Genomic DNA, 24,624 nt, shown 5'->3' on the forward strand with positions numbered 1-24,624 from the left:
CTTTCATTTCCTTCCTAGACTCGATGAGTCTGGAATATCCTGACACCAACCAGATCTGAATCTCAGGCAGATATGATGGTTGGAACATTTCCCAAGAACTATAATATCGGTCCCTCGAAAACCGGTAAAGTGGATGTCGTGGCCAACACACCCAGCCGGAAGACCTATTATTGTAGTATCTTGATTGAAGAAGTTGGCCACCTCCCCATAAGGATTTCATAGGAATTACTCCCTAGTTGTCCCTTATGGATTTTTGTGTTCCCAAAGTCTGACCTTTACTTGATGTTCTAGATATCAAACCATAATTATCTATGGATTATGCTAGCACATCAAGGAGAACATTAGAAGCGGAGTGCTAAATGTCTCTCGGTCGATCATCCAGATTTTGTTTCCTTGGCCTTGCTAAGGTGAAATCTGAGAAGGTGTTATCTTCCTTTGCATCTGCATCTTCTACCGCTATTCATCATGGTAGTATGCTGTGTTGCAAGGATCTTTGACACTGATATTGGTAAAACCTTGATGAATATGGGATGCTCAAGTTCTTGAGAGCACGCACAAGCGCTAGGTGTTATCATCGGCACTAACTGGGCTTGCTTTCAGTTCCTCGGTTATGCTATAACTTCTCAAACAGTGGACTCACTCCCTACTGTTGAGCTTCTCCTCAGTTACTAAAATCATTCCTTGTGTTGTTTTCAACAAGGTAATCCACATCATCCATTCTAATTCGGGTATGCCATTGTACCGAACCTCTCCAAACGATCGCTCGAGAATTGCCTTAGGCTGGTATAAAGAGTTTCAATGATCTCTAAATCAAAGGTAATTCTTTTTGCCACTTAAGGGGATATTTCTACGAGTCACCTTCTCTAAGGTGCCCCGTTATGGAATCATGGCAATTATTTCATCGCTATCTTGAAACCATTCACCACCTCCTCAAGTGTGGAATTGTTGTCAACCTAGTGAACCCTTGTCATATGTCTCACTCCATTTCTTTAGATGTATGCTTCGTGTCTCAGCTCGAGAGATGTGTCAATATCTCATCCCATGAATTGATCCTGAGTTGTTCGGTCTTCGAGAAGATCGATTCTTCTAGAGTTTTCCTTTCCTCTTCTTGTCATGTTAGTTGGAGTTCTCAGAGCAAGATGACGAGACAAGATGGTGATCGATTCAACATTCTGATGAAGTGTCACCTGGATCATGAAGATTATGTTAGTTTGCGTTCCCCCTCCATCCTACCCTACGCTTGAATCTCGGGACGAGATTCTTGTTTAGTGGGGGCGAGCTGTCACATCCCTAGCTTCTGGTGCTGCCTAGTGTGAAACTTGAATTGAGCAATTTTGAAAGCCTCAGAATTTAAATAAAAGTAGGGCAAAAACCCTAAAATCTCATTCATTGTTTCGAAAATGCTCTTCATAGATGTTTAATATTTTTGGCAAGGGTTTAGATCCAAACCAAAAATAATGAACATTTTGAAAGGATTTATTTTTGGGACTTTGAATTTAAATCATTAGCTATTTGAATTTGAATTATATTCATATAATTAGAATATAGTTTCAAATACCCCTGAAATATTTTATGAGCTTTTGGAAAAGTCCATCTAGCAAAATAAAAATATTCAGAGGAGTTTTTGGCATTGTTTGAATTGTTTTAAATTCAAAACAGTGGCAAAAGATTAAAAAAAACAGAAACAGAAAAACAATAAAAGAACAGAAACTCACCTGTAACTTACCTGGCGTTCTAGCCCACCTGGCGGCCCATCTGAGCTGGCCGGCCCAGCCCACCTCCTCCTCTCTGTCGTCTTCCTCCCCCTCGCCCCGAAGCAGCTCGGTGGCGAGCGCCGACGCCGCCCCGGCCACCTCCTGCTTCCCCGGCCCCTCCTAGCAATGCCACGACGACGCCCCGTGTCCCCTCGCTCTTTTCCCTCACCCGCTGCATCCCCTCTCCCTCCTCTGTCTCTCTCCCTCGCTCATCCCCGGACGCACCCGAGACCGCCGACGAGCACCACCGGAGCCACCAGCATCCCCACGCCCAGCCAGTTAGGCCACGAGCTCCGCCTGGGATCCAGGAAGCTATACCACGACGCACGCGACGCCGGGTACCCTGAAGCCACGTCATCACCGCCATCTTCATCGCCACGGCCGGCGATCGCCGCCGCTCGATTCGCAGCACCGAAGACGCCCCCGACCTCGCTGACCACCTCATTGTTCTCCCTATGAGCTCCTGCTGCCTCCTCTTTGCTCGCTCCCTCCGTTCCCGTCCCCTAGATCCGTCTTCCACCACGGCCGAAGCTCGCCGCCGCCGTGCCTCGTCACCGTCGTGGCCAGAACCACTATGGCTCAAAGCCGGGCACACCACCATGCTCCACACCTCATCAGGAGCACGTAGCACGCACCAACGCCTCCCCTAGCGCCCTACATCACCTAACCCGCCGTTGGCCGAACTCCGGCCGCCGCCTTCCTCGCCGCTGCCGACGCCACAGCTAACCCCAGCTCCTCTGGCTTGCTCCATTGGATGCGCACGAGCTCGAGCTCCCTGTAGAACCCCTCCGTGCATCGAATGGGTGCCGGAGCAGCCATCCCGGCAAGCCTCCGTCGTCGGTTTTGGTCGTCGCCGGCCGAACTCCGACGATGTCGACGTGGCCCATCATTAGCCACTAACAGCCCCACTAATTAAGCTTAGAGACACTGACAGATGGGCCCCACTGCTTAACTAACCCTACTTAGCTCCTGTTTAGGTTACACTAACCCTATGGGCCCCACAGGTCAGTTTGACCTGGCCATGTCACACGTTGACTGGCCCCACGCATCAGAATTGACCCAGCTGACGTGGCCGTTGACTGGGTCCACATGTCAGCGACACTAATCAGGCCCAGTCACTGACCAGTGGACCCCACTGGTCAGTTTTGACCCGGCTGACCTCTGTTGACCTGCTGACATCAGAGTGATGTCATGCTGACGCAATATGTATTTTCTGGATTTAATCTTATTCTGGAAATTCCAGAAAATAGTATAAACTTCTAAAAATCATATAAAATCAACCGTAACTCCAAATCAAATAATTTATATATGAAAAATTATCAGAAAAATCCAAAGAATCTGTTTATGGCATTTTCATGCATGTTAGAATAACTTATGGCTACTGTTTAGGACAAATCATTGAATAGCATTTAAATAACCACATGTGGAGTTTGAATTTGAACCTAGGGTTCAAACCAACTTCATTTAACTTGCTGCTAGTTGCATTAGCTCAAACCATAGCATATTGCCATGTCATGATCATGCATCATATTGTTGCATTGCATTGATTGTGTTCTTCCTTGTTTGCCGGTAATTGTCCCCTCTTGATAGACGTGTACCGACAATGTGATCGGTGACACCGATGAAGAACTATACTATCTTCAGATGTGCCAGGCAAGCAAAACCCCCTTGTTCATTCCGATACAATCCCACTCTCTTGCTCCTGCTCTCTTTTACTACATTAGGACAACACCGATTCATCTGTTATTTGCTGCGGTAGCTGAACCCCTTTATCCTTTGCATGACCTGTCATTGCCACAGTAAATAGATGAAACCCACTAGCATGAGTAGGAGTTGTTTGAGCCCTGATGTGCCTACTCATTCATGCTTGTTGTCATGCCTGCTATTGCTTAGAGTTGTGTCAGGTCTGATTCATCGGGGATGAATTGGAGGTGTGTGAACATGTCCTACTATTGAGAGCTAAGTGTGTGAACACGATTTGGTAAAGGTAGTGGTGAGAGGCCATGTAGGAGTACATGGTGGGTTGTCTCATTGCAGCTGTCCTCAGGAACTGAGTTCTGTGTTTGTGATCCATGAACAGTTACTACCACACATTGGGCTCCGGGCGCTCCAAGCTCTCTCGACTTATTAATCAACTTGATCTCTATCCAGGAGATGCAACTAGTTTCTGGTGTTTGTAGGTAGTGTTAGTAGTCTACCAAGTGGCACCCGGTACAGGTGGGCTTGGGACAGACTAGGCACCGTGGCACGGTGTACCAAGTGGCACCCGGATGGTCGGCTTGGGAACCCTGCTCACATCGTTTGGGGCCGTGAGCGACACCCCGGCCGGATCTCCTTGCGGATGGAACCCGAATAAGCGATAAACCTAGACGAGAGACTTGTGTGGTTAGTCAGGTCGTGGCCGACACCCTTGCTGGGCTTCCTCTTGAAGGTTGCCGAGTACATGTCGTGTAAACGGCAGTACGTGGTGAGAGCGTGTGTGAAGAAGTACACCCCTGCAGGGTTTATATGATCTATTCGAATAGTCGTGTCCTCGGAAAAGGACTTCTGGGTTGCCTGTACAGTTCATAGACAAGTGAAAGTGGATACTCTAAAATACGCAAGATAAGCGTGAGTGCTATGGATGGCGTTCTCGTAGGGAGACGGGAGCGGATCCATAGTGGTGTATTGATATGGTGAATATGTGGACTCGTGTGCGCCACCTCAAAAGAGTTACTTGCAGTCGTAGTTCAGGATAGCCACCGAGTCAAAGCTGGCTTGCTGTAGTTAAACCCCACCACCCCTTTGTTGATAATGATGCATATGTAGATAGTTTTGATGTAAGTCTTGCTGGGTACATTTGTACTCACGTTGCTTAATTTATGTTTTTTGCAGAGAGACTTCAGTCTCGCTAGTAGTTCCACGTGGACTTCGACGTTTAGCTTGTTACCTCAGCTACGATCTTGTGCCTTCGGCAGGATCTGGTAGATAGACAGGCTTCTCAACCTTTTTCATTTGTAGATGTCTGTACTCAGACATGTTAAGCTTCCGTTTGTGCTTTGACTTGTATGCTCTGAATGTTGGGTCATGAGACCCCTGTTTGTATTATCTCGCTCCTCGGAGCATATTGAATAAAATACTTGAGTTGTAGAGTCATGTTGTGATGCCATGTTGTATTTGCACATATCGAGCATATTGTGTGTATGTTATTGAAATGCTTGGTATGTGTGGGATCTGACTATCTAGTTGTTTATCCTTAGTAGCCTCTCTTACCGGGAAATGTCTCCTAGTGTTTCCACTGAGCCAGGGTAGCTTGCTACTGCTCCGGAACACTTAGGCTGGCCGGCATGTGTCCTTCTTTGTTCCTGTGTCTGTCCCCTCGGGGAAATGTCACACGATGAATTCCGGAGTCCTGTTAGCCCGCTACAGCCCGGTTCACCGGAGTCCTGCTAGCCCAGTGCTACAACCTGGATTCACTCACTGATGACCGACACGTTCGTTGTTGGGTCATGTATGCCTGTCCCTGTAAGTTAGTGCCACTTTGGGTTTACGACTAGCCATGTCAGCCCGGGCTCCTTATCATATGGATGCTAGCGACACTATCATATACGTGTGCCAAAAGGCGCAAATGGTCCCGAGAAAAGGTAAGGCGACACCCGTGGGAATACCGTGCGTGAGGCCGCAAAGTGATATGAGGTGTTACATGCTAGATCGATGTGGCATTGAGTCGGGGTCCTGACACTTCCCTTATACTAGGTTTACATCATCAGTGGTTTCTCTACTGCACATACACTCTCTCCCTCTCACACACAAACGCGTGCACAAACACACACAAACACGCACAAACACCCATTTATCTGGATCCTCATCTCTCCACATGTCCGCATGTGTATCTCACACACTCACTCTCTAATTATGTATATGTGTCTCCACGTTACACAACACAAAGCCCCATGTACATGTCTCTCTCTATCCTCCACACACATAGACACAAAGAATCTGTTATCATTGCCTCAGTCTCTAACGACATATCACACATGCACACTGTCTCTCTCTCTCGCAAACACGCTCATCAAGGGTTTCCCCGTGAATAACTTACCATCTATTCATCAACAGTCGTGGCAGTACCGCGAACACGAGACGTGAAAAAGAATAAATCTACACGTGCTTAGACCACCTAGTATGACTACTAGGACTAGAGCAAGCCAAAAAGCATGCCGCCGTCACCCCCTCCTTGTCGGCGACGGGAAAATCTTTCTTTTACACAGTCGAGAAGTCATTGTGCTAAGGCCCCACATGCCGAGGAGTTGAATAGAATGTAGATGCTAGTTTACGGAAGCAAGTATCGATAATACGTTTGTATCTCCATACTTATATTTCTTCTCTTATAAAAACCCGAGGTGGTGATGATGGTACGTGTGCCATCTTGCAATATAGACCGTCTGATCTATATCTGACGGATGGAAATTAAACTAAAAGACACCCGCACCCCTCTCTACATTTGCAGACAAGGCCTTACCTCGTTCATCCCTATCTCCAACAACCTCATTGTTGAGCAATTAAGAAAGGAAGCCTCTGGAACATACTAGCCTGGTGACCGCTGCCAGCGTCGTCAATCCCCATGCCTCCCCTCAGTCCGACCACCAACCACCACCACACCCCACTCCTCTTCACCTTATCTCATATTTCTCGAGATATCATTAGTTTTTACACATGGGATTACTCCCGCAAGGGTCAATCACAACAAGTGTTTTATAAAAAATGCATCTTGATGTTCCGTGCAATGCACGGATTTTGCTAGTACTCCTACACAAGACTAAGTTGGTGATGCTGGTGTGTCTGCCATCCGTTGTTTCTGACCATTAGATCTACATCTAACGATTGTGAGGTAAGTTGTTGCCTTTTCTCACCAACATCCCACTTGTCTACCAATTTGCAGAAAACCCCATAATTAGTATCTTAAAACCAACCACATCCCTCCCTGACCTCACCAAAGCAGCCCAAGGAATATATTCTAATTGAAACATATGTATATCAAAATTAGAGTGTTTTGTACCAAGTTTGTGAATAAGTATTATTCTAATTATGATTCATTGCGATGGACATGAACATTGCTAGTATTTCCAACCATGCATTTTTCCTAGTATTCCATAGTTTCGAGTTTTCCATCAAGATATTAGTCACTCATGGTTGATATTTACTTTCAATCATGTACACATATGCACTATGTAACTAGCCCTGCTTATTGGCTTCCAAAGCTTAACTTTCACTCCTACTTACAATATGTAGAGTATTTAACAAAAAACTACCACTTTCAACCAGCCCTAGGAAGAATCTATTGTACAAAAAATAGCAAAAACATACCCAAAATTTCTTAATCCACGCCAAAAACTACTACTAGTACTCCTACCGATTAGGTTCGTTTAAACCCATTTATGACAGGGTTGGCCCACACGTCCTTGCTGATGAGGCAGCTTAAACCAACACATTTTGTTTGACCGTTGACACGAGGGACCCACATCTGACCTTCTATCCTGTTATTCCCCCTCAAATCATTATTTTCCTGAACATTACTTCAAACAGTACTGATGCGAGTTCGTCGGTGGCGCCGGTGATGAGCGAGTTGGCCGCCGCTCCAACGGATGGGCCGGACGCCGCGCTAGCCTCCGCACGGGTTGGCAGGCTGGCCCGAGCGTGACTCACGAGCGAGCAAGCCGCCGCGCTGGCCTTCGCTCGAGCCAGATGGCTGGCCTGAGCGCGGCGCACGCGAGCAAGCCGCCGCGCTGCCGTGCCAATATAGCTAGCAAACCTTGCAGACAAGCAGCTGGACGGAGCTATCTTGGCTAGCTAGCGGCCGCGAGCGCCGGACGGAGCTGGCATTCGGGCTGCCGCAACATGGGCTCCGCACCGCCGGCGGTTTTGACCTCGCCTTCTGCCGGCGGCGGTAGCTGTGTCCCATGGCCGAGGATGACTAGGTGGATGGGCCGGAGGTAGGAGGTCACTCGAGGATTTTTGTTGGTAAGAGCATGTACAATGGTTGATAAGGTAGTCTTATCTTAAGTCTGCCACGTATGCAAGTGGTAGTAGTTTCTCGGTATTTTAGTGGTTTCTTGCATTATTAGGGGTTTCTTGTAAGGAATAATGTATGTACTACTAGCGACAAAAGGCGATTCTAGGTTGCATTGTACTCCAATGAGTACTACTAGTGGTCGCGGGAGTGTATACCTCGTTTTGTGGGTTCGATCCCGGCCGAACGCACGGTGGCCTTTTTTTAAAGAATAGTACTACTACACTTCGCTGCGAGCCATATTTTACACGGGTAGTTTGAGTTTTGAAGTCGAACGGACGTGCGGCCCCACAATATGGGTGCACTGGACAGCCTAGCCATGTGAACGGGTTTTCCTTCCCAGCATCCCATGGCTCGCGTGCTCTCCCTAGCCGCACCTCGCTTGCAGCTTCCTCATCAGCTAGTATCATATTTAAACTAGCGCCTCCCAATTAAGCCCAAGGAGCCGGAAAAGCCTGGCGGGGCATTGGGAACTGTGCAATATGGCTCCGTATCTAAAGTGCTCTACTACTACTCTGTAGCTTGTGGCGTTCCACGCATGGACTTCACTCCATTATCAGCTCTACTATAAAAGAAATTCCTCTTGACGTGTTTTTTTAAACGAGGCAAAAGCTTTGCTTCATCTCATTCATAAAGAAGGAACTACTACTAACAAAGTTTGACGAGATCCATTACACCTCCACAAATGGAAGCGAAAAGCCTAGTCTCGCTGTATCAAATAACTCAAATGTTCTGCCCCCGCAGTAACCATCGCTGATAAACAGGCTGCTAGTTTGTGCGTGAGAGGAGCGGCTGAGTAGGCCAGCTACTCCTAGGAGTGGCTGAATATAGCACCGAGAGTACCCACTAGGCCACTACGCAGGTGCCCTGCATTGATAGTACAACGATGGTTCTAGAGAATAGTAGTACCCTCCACTTCCAATTGTAGCTCCTTGGCCCTGAGATTCAAGAGTTCAAAACTGGTGCACTATACTAGACTAGACTAGAAGTACAGTACATCGCACTACTAGTTGAGAAAAGTAGTACTAGTACTGCTACAGTACGAGTACGTACTCCTCCGTCACATAATGTAAGATGTTTTTTGACACTAGTTGGCGTGTAGAAAAATGGCAAAAACATACCCAAAATTTCTTAATCCACGCCAAAAACTACTACCTAGTGCCAAAAATTTCTTACTAGTGCTATTATTTACAGTATAATGCAATCCCATAACGTTCCATAATGCTAGTACTAGTAGTAAATAATAGCCTCACCCCTTCGCTGAGGAACGATCTACAGTTGGAAGGGACGAGGCCCTGTGGTTACTACACTCTTATCTCCTCCTCGCCAGTTCCCCTCCCCCCGAAGAGAAGGCAGTTCGTCACTGCTCCCATGGATTCGCCAGGCGGTTCTCCTCCTCGTCGGGGCTGGGAGACCTTGGACGATGATCCTCTAGGAGAAATCGCACGCCGCTCTGACGTCCTCACCGCCGCAAGACTCGGTGCTTCCTGCACCAACTTTTTCAAGACGCTGCTTAAACAGGCTTGGGAAAAGGCCATGCTTGTTAGTCTTCCATGCGTCCTCGAGGAGAAGGTTCTTCTATGGGACAATCCTTCGAACAGTCCACCGCTCCCTAGCCATTGTTGCACGTTGACTCCGCTAGAGTTGCCGATGTTGAGAGGTAGTCGGATTTTGTCCGATGAGCAGGTCAGTAATTGAGTTTGATCATGTAGTACTTAGTTATTCCATTTCCATCCCGTGATTTCTCCGCTGCCCACCGTCTTATATATAGGTCTAGGTCGGTGCCAACGAAGATTGGCTTGCATACCTCCGGCCGGATACCACCATCATTTTTGCACAACATCCACAGCAGTGCGGCCGTTCCGATAGACCCCTTCTCCACCATTGGGATCGGCCTTCCGGACTGGCTGGGCTTGAATATGTATGATGATGCCTACATGAGATTGAAGAAGCTAGCAATTGCAGACCCGCTGACAAAGCGTCGCAGCTACGACAATTACTATCTCATCGCGGTGTTCGACATAACTATTGCCATCAATGCAAGGCGCAGTAATGGCAGAGGCTGGCGCATGTTGGCGATGGAAGATTTGTACCCCTACACGTTCGAAGACGTCGTGCGCCCTCTAGGCCGCATCTTCGCAGTGACAAGCCAGGGGACTTGTTTCATCTGGTTGCCATCCTACGATACGGGAGATTACAAACGGAATGCACAAACCATCATCTGCATCCCTAACGGTACTCCATTATTTTGCAGGGACCAGTCATCCCCCGATCAAAATAAGATCGCCGATCCTGGATGTGCATTTGCATCCGTGATTCGGTCTAACCTGGAACCTTGTAGCTGACTTTGGCATATTGGGATCAACTATCTTAGCAGTTGTTACCCATGGTACCACTGATGTGCAACATGGTCACACAATCTACCACGATCGGACCGTCACCATCTACCCAGGTATTCCATTTTTTAACCCTCTCACCTTCTCTTTCATTGTTGTACTAGTAGTATACTTAGTACTACCTCCGCCCTGGTTTATAGGTCCCCTTTGTAGTTTGTGTCAAATTTTGACTAAAGATTTAACTAACAAAATGTTAATGCATGTCAAGAAAAATTATCTCATTGGATTCGTATTTGAACATAGTTTTCAAAAATATAATGTTTGGTGACATGCGTTGTTAGTTTAATCTATGGTCAAAATTTGGCACGAAACACAATGGGGACCAATAAATCCGGACGGAGGTAGTAGTACTAGTAGGAGTACTTTTTACCTTTGAGGATGCGTATAGCTAGCTAGGCCCTTGAAGACTTGAACCCACTAGCTGCCACCATTTTTGTTTTTCCATGTCTTACTATCTCATCCATGTAGCCCAGAGTGGCTATATATAGTAAGCCGGTTATTTTACTTCCTCTATACCGGAGTAGTACTATTTGATGCACAGTATTACTGACCGCCATATTTGAGCACAACATTATTATGCATGGACCTTGACTATGTACATCACCATGTGTCCAGATCTGGGATGCCGCGTGTACCAGATGAACGGCGCCGAGTTCGACCGCCGTGATGCTACGTGGGTGCCGAGGAACACTCTTGGAGAGTACTCTATTTTCATCGGGGACAGCTACCCCATTGTTAAGTGGATGCCACCTTTCGTGCATGACACGGAAGGCCTGCCGTTCATGAAGCATGGTTGTGTCTTCATTGTGCACCGCCGGATGAACGACATGCTGCGACACGCTATCCCTGATTTATGTCGCTTCAGCTTGGATGAGTCTCCATCGTGTGGAACCGGACTAGAAAGCTGCGACAATAATTCCCGTTGCCCACCGCTATGGATCGTGACATCCATGAAGAACACCTAGGACTGGAACCTAGAGGAGGACATGCATGTAGCCTATCTATAACGTGTAAGTGGAGTACGGTAATTGTGAACGGTAGCGCTGTGAATATATGTAGACTAGTCATGCACAAATTTATCACATGAATTGGAGATGAACTTGTGTGGCATACTGGCATTTGTCCTTCAGAATTTATTACTAGTAAATGTGTTATGTGTACGTGCAACTTGTGTGGTTGTTGCACGGGCTCCAACACACTCTTTGAGAAAAAAAGGTGGCACAGCTTTGGATATATGTGACGTGGCGGCATCATACAGTAGCATCGTTCGCTATAGTTGTAGTACACTCCTACTAGGACGACAACTCCTATAAAACCTTGCTCTTGGCTCTTTGCCTCTTCGGAAGGTTCAACAGTTCGTACTCGTGTGAACCTTGCACTTGGCTCTTTGCCTCTTCGGAAGGTCCAACAATGATGATACTACAGTACAATATGCTTCTGGCAATCTGACATCGATTGAACTGTTGCACGTCCACCGCTAGGGCGAGGGCGAGGGAGAGGGAGAGGGAGAGGGAGGGAGAGGGAGAGGGCGCTGTAGTCAAAACCCTCTCCTCGTCCTGCGAACCATCGCGCGCGTGGGCGAGGTAGAGGCGTAGTAAGAAAGCTTCTCCTCGTTCGGCGAGTTGACGGGACACATCAAAGGAGTACTAGTACTAGTAGTAGTCCATACTGCGTCCTTTCCAATTAATATGGCTTAATTTGAAACGAGAAAAATACACTGGCGGTCAACGTATGTAACAATACGCTCTTTACGGTCATTATATATAGTTTTGCGGCGATTATACGATCACTAGCTCATCGTAGAGCACCGTGTTGCACCCTACTAACCGGCCACATAGTCAACGTGGAACTTTGTTGACTGGTTAAATTGTCACCTGGTTTCTGGGTCCCACCTGTCAGTTGGCAGAGCAAAGAAATCAGTTAAACAAAACTTTACGCAGGCGCGACACGAGTCCAACCCTTGCGCACGAACCGCCCTGGCTGTGTATGTGAGTGCATGCACGTGTCCTCCCTCGGTGTTCCAACAAAGAGTGTACATCGGATACAAAACAAAGAGTGTGGTACATAATGTACATCTACACTTCCGATGCATTTAGTCTTTAATCTAAATCGATGTTGATTGACTAATGCACCAACTTGTGCTGTAGGTATAGACTACATGTCTATCCTTAATTACAGCATGCAACAGCCTTCATTTAATCTTCTTATCTCAATGGTCGCATGCACACATAAGTCTGCTACTTTTGGGCGTTAATTATGCCCTGGTCAATGTGTAAATCTCTAAATGCACAGTATTTCACAGACGTAGGGAATAGGTTGAGCACTTGAGCGTGAGCTGTGTGTGTTGTATCGTGTGCTGTGTGCCGCATGGGTGCGTGAGTGTTGCGTGCGTCCATGTGTACGTGTGAGTGTTGCATGCTGCATGCATGCATGTGGCTTACTCCCTGCCATTGACATGTTCATATTTCAAGCTTCCTCTGTTAACTCCATATGGTGATACTCCCTCTGTTGCCAAAGAGTACGGAGTAAAAGCCTCCCTCTATTCCCAAATACGGAGTATTTGTCTTTCTACAGATTTCAACAAGTGACTTGGTACGGAGCAAAATGAGTGAAGTGAGCGTAGAGGCATAGGGATACTGTAGAAAGGAAGTCCTCGCAATCCATTATTCCCCATCTCGGTCAGAGAGAACTATTCAACTAGTCTTCACTGTGAAGTGACAATACACGCTGCAGTGGATGGGACACGTAATTAATAAGCTGAACCAGCGTGTTGTTGTTACTAAATCAGCCTTACCCAGTACTGCCATCATGTTTTCCAGTAGAGCACACTTCCGCAAATACGCCTACGCACCTCTGTCCTCCATTAACTGACGTATGGGCTGTCAGGACCCCGATCCTAAGTCACACCGATCTAGCATGTAACACATCATATCACTTTGCGGCCTCACCCATGGTATTCCCACGGGTGCCACCTTACATGGCCCGGGACCGTTTGCGCATTTTGGCTCACGTGTATGATAGTGCCGCTAGCATCCATATGACAAAGAACCCGGGCTGACATGGCTAGTCATGAACCCAAAGTGGCACTAACTTACAAGGACAGGCATACATGACCCAACAACGAACGTGTCGGTCATCAGCGAGTAAATCCAGGCTGTAGTAACTGGGCTAGCAGGACTCCGGTAAACCGGGCTGTAGCAGGCTAACAGGACTCCGGTAGACACCGCGTGACATTTCCCCGAAGGGATAGACACAGGAACAAAGAAGGACACATGCTGGCCAGCCTAAGTGTTTCGGAGCAGTAGCAAGCTACCATGGCTCGGTGGAAGCACTAGGAGACATTTCCCGGTAAGAGAGGCTACCAAGGATAAACAACTAGGTGGTCAGATCCCACACATACCAAGCATTTCAATAACATACACACAATATGCTCGATATGTGCAAATACAACATGGCATCACAACATGACTCTACGACTCAAGTATTTATATAAAAGGCTCCGAGGAGTGAGATATTACAATCATGGGTCTCATGACCCAACAATCAGAGCATACAAGTCAAAGCACACGCGGAAGCTTAACATGTCTAAGTACAGACATCTACAAATGAAAAAGGCTAAGAAGCCTGACTATCTACCAGATCCTGCCGAGGGCACAAGATCGTAGCTGAGGTAACAAGCTAAACATCGAAGTCCACGCGGTGCTACTAGCGAGACTGAAGTCTCTCTGCAAAAACATAAATTAAGCAACGTGAGTACAAATGTACCCAGCAAGACTTACATCAGATCTAACTACATATGCATCATTATCAACAAGGGGATAGTGGGGTTTAACTGCAGCAAGCCAGCTTTGACTCGGTAGCTATCCTAAACTACGACTGCAAGTAACTCTTTTGAGGTGGCGCACACGAGTCCACATATTCACCATATCAATACACCACTATGGATCCGCTCCCGTCTCCCTACGAGAACGCCATCCATAGCACTCACGCTTATCTTGCGCATTTTAGAGTATCCACTTTCACTTGTCTATGAACTGTACAGGCAACCCAGAAGTCCTTTACCACGGACACGGCTATTCGAATAGATCATATTAACCCTGCAGGGGTGTACTTCTTCACACACGCTCTCACCACTTACCGCCGTTTACACGACATGTACTCGTCAACCTTCAAGCGGAAGCCCAGCGAGGGTGTCGGCCACGACCTTACTAACCACACAAGTCTCTCGTCCAGGTTTATCGCCTATTCGGGTTCCATCCGCAAGGAGATCCGGCCGGGGTGTCGCTCATGGCCCCAAACGATGTGAGCAGGGTTCCCAAGCCCACCATCCAGGTGCCACTTGGTACATCGTGCCACTGTGCCTAGTCTGTCCCAAGCCCACCTGTACCTGGTGCCACTTGGTAGACTACTAGCACTACCTATAAACACCAGAAACTAGTTGCAACTCCTGGACAGAGATCAAGTTGATTAATAAGTCGAGAGGGGCACTTAAGCAATCCAATGCGTGGTAGTAGCTGGTCATGGATCACAAACACAGAACTCAATTCCTGAGGATGGTTTCAATGAGACAACCCACCATGTACTCCTACATGGCCTCTCACCGCTACCTTTACCAAATCGTGTTCACACACTTAGCTCTCAACAGTAGGACATGTTCACACACCTCCAATTCATCCCCGATGAATCAGACCTGACACAAATCTAAGCAATAGCAGGCATGACAACAAGCATGAATAAGTAGGCACATCAGGGCTCAAACAACTCCTACTCATGCTAGTGGGTTTCATCTATTTACTGTGGCAATGACAGGTCATGCAGAGGATAAAGGGGTTCAACTACCGCAGCAAATAACAGTTGTATCATTGTTATCCTAATGCAGTAAAATAGAGCAGGAGCGAGAGAGTGGGATTGTATTGGAATGAACAAGGGGGTTTTGCTTGCCAGGCACTTCTGAAGATAGTATAGCTCTTCATCGGTGTCATCGATCTCATCGTCGGAACCACGTCTACTGAGAGGGAACAATTACCGGCAACAGAGAGGAAACACAATCAATGCAATGCACATTATGGTGCATGATCATCACATGGCAACATGCTGTTGTTTTGAGCTAATGCAGCTAGCAACAAAGTTAAATGAAGTTGGTTTGAACCCTAAGTTCAAATCCAAACTCCATATGTGAAATTCAAATGCCATTAATATGATTTGTCCTAAACAGCAGCTATAAGTTGTTCGAACATGCATGAAAATAATACAGATGGATAGATTGGATTTTTCTGATAATTTTTCATATATAATTTATCTCATTTGGAGGTACGGTTGATTTTATATGATTTTTAGAAGTTTATACTATTTTATGGAATTTCCTAAAAAGAATAAATCCTGAAAATTATTTACTGCGTCATCTTGACGTTAGTGTGACGTCAGCGGGTCAACGGAGCCGGGTCCAGGTCAAACCTGACGTGTGGGGTCCACACGTCAGTGACTAACTAACTAATCTAAATTAATTAGTGTTAAACTACTACTAACTAAAAATGTCAGTGGAGTAATTAGACTTAATTAAAAACTAAACTAGGATTAGCTAGGGCCCTGGGCCCACTTGTCAACGAACCTGGGGGGGTCAAACAAGGTCAACCCCGGGTCAGCGGGGTCAAACCCACCGGCGGCTTGACGCCGGCGAGGCCAGCCGCCGTGGCGAGCCTCGGGTTTGTGTCTCCGTTGACCAAACGGCCGACGGAGCGCATCTACGTGATGCGGACGCACGTCCGCATCCGGTGGTGGTGGCAGTTGGGCCTGGGGTGGCCGGAGTTGTCGTCGGTGATGACCTTGGCGGTCGCCGGAGCTCGGGTGAGCTCGGGGTCGGTGTTAGGGAGCACGGCAGGAGGAGATGGTGCATGCGTTCGGCTCCTGGGAGCACGGTGAGAACAGCGACACGCTCAAAAGCGGGCGGAGGCAGCTCTGGCCGCGGCACCGACATGGCACGGCGGCGGCGAGATTCGGGCACGGCGGAAGAGGCGGCTAGAGGGCGGGAACGAGCTCTAGGAGGAGGGGAAAAGGCGGCGGGGCTCACAGTGGATCGAATGGAGGGGTCGGCGAGCTCGGGGAAGCTTCTGCGACGGCGAATTGACACCGACGATCTCCGGGCACCGGAGATGAAGACGACGATGCTCCGGTCAACTGGGGCCTCCTCTGGTCGCGTGCGTCGGGTGTGTAGCTCCACGGGGCCGGGGCGGAGCTCAGGGATGCGGAGAGGGAGCGAGGGGGTGGTTGTGGCCGTGGTGTAGCTCGTCGGCGGCGGTGGGTGTGTTCGGTGGTGCCGCGCGGAGAGAGACAGGGGAGGGGAGAAGCATGGGAGAGAGCGAGAGAGCGTCGAGGGGGCCGCGTGGCATCTCCAGGGGGTCGAGGAAGCGGGCAGGGAGGCAGGAGGAGGTGGAAGCAGGAGGTGGTCGAGAGTGCGCGCGCAGGCGACACGCCGGCGTCCTTCTGGCGCAAGGAGGAGGGTGACTGGCACTGTGGGCCAGTGGGCCACACAGTGCTGGGCCAGCTGAGGCGCCGGATGGGCTGCAGGTAAGCGCCAGTCAGTTTTATCACTCTCTTTCAATTCCATTTTCTATTTTCTGCAATTGTTTTGGCTATACTAAAAATGCCAGAGCATTATTAAAAATCCTGAAAATATTTGTGGCACTGTTGAAATTATTTCCAACAGCCCTCAACTAGTTTCAGAATTATTAGAGCATTTAAAATATTTATAAGATTTAAATGCCCTAATTCAAATACAATATGAGTTAATTCAAAAATCCAGAAATGACCTATAAATATGTTCATCATTTTTGGCAGAGGTTTTTACCTTATCAAAAATGATGAACATTTCCAAAGGGCATTTTGGGTTCATTGAAAATATTTTATGTTGAACCTATTTGATTTGATCTGGTGCTAGGGTTTGATCAATCCCCATTTCAAGTTCATTTGAAAAGTTAAACATGATGCACACATGAAGGGCTAGCCTACTGCATACCAGGACCAGGGATGTGACAACTCGCCCCCACTAAACAAGAATCTCATCCCGAGATTCAAGCATAGGGTAGAATGAAGGGGAAACACAACTAACGCAATCTTCACGACCCAGGTTGCACTTCAAATGAACGTTGATTCAATCACCATCTTGTCTCGTCGTCTTGCTCTGAGAACTCAAGCTAACATGACAAAGAGAGGATAGGGAGAAAGTCTAAAAGGATCGATCTTATTGAAGGTCGAAAAACTTAGGATCAACTCAGGGAATGAGACATAGCAACATCTCTCAAGCCGAGACACAAAGCACACATCTAGAGGGACGGAGTGGAACAGATGACGAGGATTCACTAGATAGAAAACAAGTCCGCACTTAAGAAGGTGTTGAACGGTTGTCAACATAGCGAGGAGTTGAATTGCCATGATACCATAACGAGACATCTTAGAGGAGGTGACTCGTGGAATCTTCCCTTAAGTGGCCAAAAGAATTACCTTTGATTCAAAGATCATTGAAACTCTTTATACCAGCCTGAGGCAATTACAATCGATCGTTTGATAGAGTTTGAAGGAAAAGCATACTCAATTTGAGAAGAGAACTAGAGTTATAAGACAACTCAGCAAACGGAAAGCACATTCCAGATGATGCCGAGGATATAACCTAGTGACTGAGCATGCCCTCAAGAACTTGAGCACTTCCATATTCATGAGGGTTTTACCAACATCCGTGTCAAGGATCCCAGCAACACAACATACTACCATGATGAATATTGGTGGAGGATGCAGATGCAAAGGAAGACAACACTTTCTTAGATTTCACCGTAGCAAGGCCAAGGGATCGAAATCTGGATAATCGACCGAGAGACATTTAGCACTCCGCTTCTAATGTTCTCCTTGATGTACTAGGTACCACGGTCAATGCTTAAAAGCATCAACATGGCCATCAAGTAAAGGTCGGACTTCGGGAGCACAAAAATCCATAAGGAACAACTTATGGAATAAGTCATACCAAATCCTCATGGAGAAGATGGTCGAATTGCTCATTCAAGATACTACAATGATAGATCTTCTGGCTAGGTGCGTCGGCCAACATCAACCTTGTCGGGACCTTCATCATAGATCTTGGAATAGTTCCAACCATCATATCTGCCTGAGATTCAGATCTGGTTGGTAACAGGACAATTCAGACGGCATGTCTGGAAAAGAAAATTTGCAACACAACCCGAAGAGATGACGTTGCGAGATTCTCAGGAAAATGAACTACGATAGCATGCTCCAAAACATGAGCTAGTTTTGCTACAAACCTGTGAACATGCTGTCAAAGACAAGCATGACCACGTAGTAGTATTATAATAAAAACACTACCGAGTTTAGGTGGGGAACCATCATCGAGGATATCGAAGTCCTTGTATAAGCCCGGGTCTTAAGAAGGAACTACTTCTCCTTGAACAAATCAATCAGTGGCTTGGTGTGCTAGGAACACATATAGAATGGAGGCGGCCAACCTATCAAACCATAGAGTACTTCGCACGTGCATGACTAACTTGGGACGATTCCAGAGGAAGCAACATTGACTTCCTCGAATTCACGACGACAAATTGCATCAGATGCACATGAATTAAAGGGAGTCACTTCTTTCATCCGAACATATGCTTCATGCACGGGACATGAAGATAATGCTTATAGAAGTTTCCAATACTAGCTTAATGTCCAACAAAATCATGAAGAAGATAAGGATGTTGTCGATGGGCTCAACAACAATTCATCCAGGTTTCCATATAAATGGAATTCCACAGTTATGTGAACACGGTGATAGCATTGGCCAGACCAAAAGATATAATGGAGTATGCTCGAGGAAAAACCACGAGTAAGACAACATTACGAACATCGTTGGTTCTGATTTGATTTGAGAATAGCCCACACTCAAATCAAAGATTGGATAAGATGATAGGTCCATTAACTGATCACAGGGACCAATCGATGAAGATATCAGCTTTCTTCAACTAACACACCAACACCAGGATATCCCCTTGAAAATAACTAAGTTAGGTATGCTTTTATCTTCCAACTCTCCAAGTTGTCGTTTAGCTTAACCAACTAGCTCAGGGGTATCCAACACGGATTCTTGGAGAAGGGGTGGTTTACAAGAAACCAACTTGATCACGAGCTCAACATAGCGGTCAGGTGACAACCTGGTAATACTTCCGAGAAGATATATGGAAAATCACGAACCACCGATATGTTACTAAGCTCGAGAGCAATCTCGCTTTCTAGGCAAGATGATATGATCAAATGAGCAAGCGATTGGCACAATCCTAACTCATTGATCGAAGAGTGCACCGGAAATAAGGACTAGGTATCACAATCAGTCTTAGAATGATGATTCAAGAACCAACACACTAAGAATGGAATTATTGTCCATTAACTACCAAGCAACACAATTGCTAGGAGTATTGAGTTCACACATCATGATTCACTTGTCGGTACTCCGGTTGCAACAACACGGAACCGAGGAATGAGTAGTGATGGCAAGAGTATCACTAAATCAAGAATTCATAGGATGGTGTGCAATTCCCATGATAATCTTAATATAAAGATGGTAACACTCCAGGGTGGAACAGAACAAAAACTGGATTAGTATTTTGATCTGCGGAGTACAACTACTTTGACCCAATCTAGGATATGGATGAGGTACCGGGGTTTGTTTCTCCTAGTCATTCCAGAATAGAATGATTTGACGGACCACAAGAGTAAAAGGCATCGATGAATGAATGCGCATACTCTTGACTATCAATTGATAGACGAGGGCCAGAAAACAACTAAAGAGGGACAACCCAAAAGAACATAAGATTTCCTGACTTGTGGATGCATGGATTAGTATGTCGAACGAGTTCAACATATTTCTTCCGGACAACCCATGCGGAAAGGTAGAACTGGCAGAGTCACAACATAGAATCGAGAACTCGTCAAGAGCACTCGGGTTGTGATCTTTTGATTCAAAGGACTTCTGCCATAAACGGTTCATAGTATTTGGAAGAAGGAAATACCACGGACCTCGAGGACTAATGCAAAGGTTACTAGTATCCTAAAGGGACTAGCAAACACTATCAACATGGAGTAAGTGGGGTAAATCTCGGGTTCATAACCCAGGAGTGGAATACCTACTAACTAAATGGCATCACGGGATGCTTTCGAGAATAAAGGCCAGAATCATCACACTAGGACACAAATCATGGCTAGATTACTGGATGATCCCCTAAGACACCTAGGGTCATAATAATAACTCCAACATATATGTCGAGGTAATAGAATACCTCAACTCAACGTTTAGTGTGCTTAATCTGGCACAAAGAAACATCGAGAAGGGAAAGGGGGATTGCAAATGCATCAGACTATTTAGAAACCTGGGATGAGTCGGACAACATAACGGCTGTAAATGCTCGAAAAGGTTTGATACATGCTACAAAATGGTGGCATAACCACTCAGAAGCACAATATCAAGGTTTCGAGATCAACAGTTAACATACAAAAGTAGTAGGAACTGGACTGAGGCTTAAATCCAACAATCTTATAAGTCTACAGATTAGTAACACGTGATCCTGATAGACAGAATAGAAAGCTTAGTTCCTTAACCCCGTAGGAAAGATAAGATGACTCGGATCAGAAGGCATAAGGTATAAGGAGTAAAAAGAGCCTTACGTTCCTTCCCACAATCAATTCCCTTACATAACTAAAGAATTTGTAGACTCAACTTCGACAAGTTTGGCTTGGTAATCCTACAGGCAGTCAATCTCTGATACCAAAGCTGTCAGGACCCCGATCCTAAGTCACACCGATCTAGCATGTAACACATAATATCACTTTGCGGCCTCACGCACGGTATTCCCATGGGTGCCACCTTACCTGGCCCGAAACCGTTTGCGCATTTTGGCTCACGTATATGATAGTGCCGCTAGCATCCATATGACAAAGAACCCGGGCTGACATGGCTAGTCGTGAACCCAAAGTGGCACTAACTTACAGGGACAGGCATACATGACCCAACAACGAACGTGTCGGTCATCAGCGAGTAAATCCTGGCTGTAGCAACTAGGCTAGCAGGACTCCGGTAAACCGGGATGTAGCAGGCTAACAAGACTCCGGTAGACACCGCGTGACATTTCCCCGAAGGGACAGACACAGGAACAAAGAAGGACACATGCCGACCAGCCTAAGTGTTCCGGAGCAGTAGAAAGCTACCATGGCTCTGTGGAAGCACTAGGAGACATTTCCCGGTAAGAGAGGCTACCAAGGATAAACAACTAGGTTGTCAGATCCCAGACATACCAAGCATTTCAATAACATACACACAATATGCTCGATATGTGCAAATACAACATGGCATCACAACATGACTCTACGACTCAAGTATTTATTCAAAAGGCTCCGAGGAGCGAGATATTACAATCATGGGTCTCATGACCCAACAATCAGATCATACAAGTCAAAGCACACGCGGAAGCTTAACATGTCTGAGTACAGACATCTACAAATGAAAAAAGCTAAGAAGCCTGACTATCTACCAGATCCTGCCGAGGGCACAAGATCGTAGCTGAGGTAACAAGCTAAACGTCAAAGTCCATGAGGTACTACTAGCGAGACTAAAGTCTCTCTGCAAAAACAAAAATTAAGCAACATGAGTACAAATGTAACCAGCAAGACTTACATCAGATCTAACTACTATGCATCATTATCAACCAGAGGATGGTGGGGTTTAACTGCAGCAAGCCAGCTTTGACTCGGTGGCTATCCTAAACTACGACTGCAAGTAACTCTTTTGAGGTGGCGCACACGAGTCCACATATTCGCCATATCAATACACCACTATGGATCCGCTCCCGTCTCGCTACGAGAACGCCATCCATAGCACTCACGCTTATCTTGCGCATTTTAGAGTATCCACTTTCACTTGTCTATGAACTGTACAGGTAACCCAGAAGTCCTTTACCGCGGACACGGCTATTCGAATAGATCATATTAACCCTGCAGGGGTGTACTTCTTCACACACACTCTCACCACTTACCGCCGTTTACACGACATGTACTCAGCAACCTTCAAGCGGAAGCCCAGCGAGGGTGTCGGCCACGAACTGACTAACCACACAAGTCTCTCGTCCAGGTTTATCGCCTATTTGGGTTCCATCGCAAGGAGATCCGGCCGGGGTGTCGCTCATGGCCCCAAACAATGTGAGCAGGGTTCCCAATCCCACCATCCGGGTGCCACTTGGTACACCGTGCCACTGTGCCTAGTCTATTCCAAGCCCACCTGTACCGGGTGCCACTTGGTAGACTACTAGCACTACCTACAAACACCAGAAACTAGTTGCAACTCCTGGACAGAGATCAAGTTGATTAATAAGTCGAGAGGGGCACTTAAGCATTCCAATGCGTGGTAGTAGCTGGTCATGGATCACAAACACAGAACTCAGTTCCTGAGGACGGTTTCAATGAGACAACCCACCATGTAGTCCTACATGGCCTCTCACCGCTACCTTTACCAAATCATGTTCACACACTTAGCTCTCAACAGTAGGACATGTTCACACACCTCCAATTCATCCCCGATGAATCAGACCTGACACAACTCTAAGCAATAGCAGGCATGACAACAAGCATGAATGAGTAGGCACATCAGGGCTCAAACAACTCCTACTCATGCTAGTGGGTTTCATCTATTTACTGTGGCAATGACAGGTCATGTAGAGGATAAAGGGGTTCAACTACCGCAACAAATAACAGTTGTATTGTTGTTATCCTAATGCAGTAAAATAGAGCAGGAGCGAGAGAGTGGGATTGTATCGGAATGAACAAGGGGGTTTTGCTTGCCTGGCACTTCTGAAGATAGTATAGCTCTTCATCGGTGTCATCAATCTCATCGTCGGAACCATGTCTACTGAGAGGGAACAATTACCGGCAACAGAGAGGAAACACAATCAATGCAATGCACATTATGATGCATGATCATCACATGGCAACATGCTGGTGATTTGAGCTAATGCAGCTAGCAACAAAGTTAAATGAAGTTGGTTTGAACCCTAAGTTCAAATCCAAACTCCATATGTGAAATTCAAATGCCATTAATATGATTTGTCCTAAATAGCAGCTATAAGTTTTTCTAACATGCATGAAAACAGTATAGATGGATAGATTGGATTTTTCTGATCATTTTTCATACATAATTTATCTCATTTGGAGTTACGGTTGATTTTATATGATTTTTAGAAATTTATACTATTTTCTGGAATTTCCTAAAAAGAATAAATCCAGAAAATGATTTACTGCATCAGCCTGACGTCAGTGCTACGTCAGCGGGTCAACGGGGCCGGGTCCAGGTCAAACCTGACGTGTGGGGTCCACATGTCAGTGACTAACTAACTAATCTATATTAATTAGTGTTAAACTACTACTAACTAAAAATGTCAGTGGAGTAATTAGACTTAATTAAAAACTAAACTAGGATTAGCTGGGGCCTTGGGCCCACTTGTCAGCGACCCTGGGGGGGTCAAACAAGGTCAACCCTGGGTCAGCGGGGTCAAACCCACCGGTGGCTTGACGCCGGCGAGGCCAGCCGCGGTGGCGAGCCTCGGGTTTGTGTCTCCGGTGACCAAACGGCCGGCGGAGGGCATCTACGTGATGCGGACGCACGTCCGCATCCGGTGGTGGTGGCAGTTGGGCCTGGGGTGGCCGGAGTTGTCGCCGGCGATGACCTTGGCGGTCGCCGGAGCTCGGGTGAGCTCGGGGTCGGTGTTAGGGAGCACGGCAGGAGGAGCTCGTGCATGCGTTCGGCTCCTGGGAGCACGGTGAGAACGGTGACACGCTCAAAAGCGGGCGGAGGCAGCTCTGGCCGCAGCAGCGACATGGCACGGCGGCGGTGACATTCGGGCACGGCGAAAGAGGCGGCTAGAGGGCGGGAACGAGCTCTAGGAGGAGGGGAAAAGGCGGCGGGGCTCACAGTGGATCGAATGGAGGGGTCGGCGAGCTCGGAGAAGCTTCTGCAACGGCGAATTGATGGCGGCGATCTCTGGGCACCGGAGATGAAGACGACGACGCTCCGGTCGACTGGGGCCTCCTCTGGTCGCGTGCGTCGGGTGTGTAGCTCCACGGGGTCAGGGCGGAGCTCAGGGATGCGGAGAGGGAGCGAGGGGGTGGCTGTGGCCGTGGTGTAGCTCGTCGGCGGCGGCGGGTGTGTTCGGTGGTGCCGCGCGGAGAGAGACAGGGGAGGGAAGAAGCACGTGAGAGAGTGAGAGAGCGTCGAGGGGGCCGCGTGGCGTCTCCAGGGGGTCGAGGAAGCGGGCAGGGAGGCAGGAGGAGGTGGAAGCAGGAGGTGGCCGAGAGTGCGCGCGCAGGCGACACGCCGGTGTCCTTTTGGCGCAAGGAGGAGGGTGAC

The sequence above is a fragment of the Triticum dicoccoides genome, chromosome 1B (assembly GCF_002162155.2).
Source record: "Triticum dicoccoides isolate Atlit2015 ecotype Zavitan chromosome 1B, WEW_v2.0, whole genome shotgun sequence".
In the NCBI taxonomy this organism is placed as follows: Eukaryota; Viridiplantae; Streptophyta; class Magnoliopsida; order Poales; family Poaceae; genus Triticum; species Triticum dicoccoides.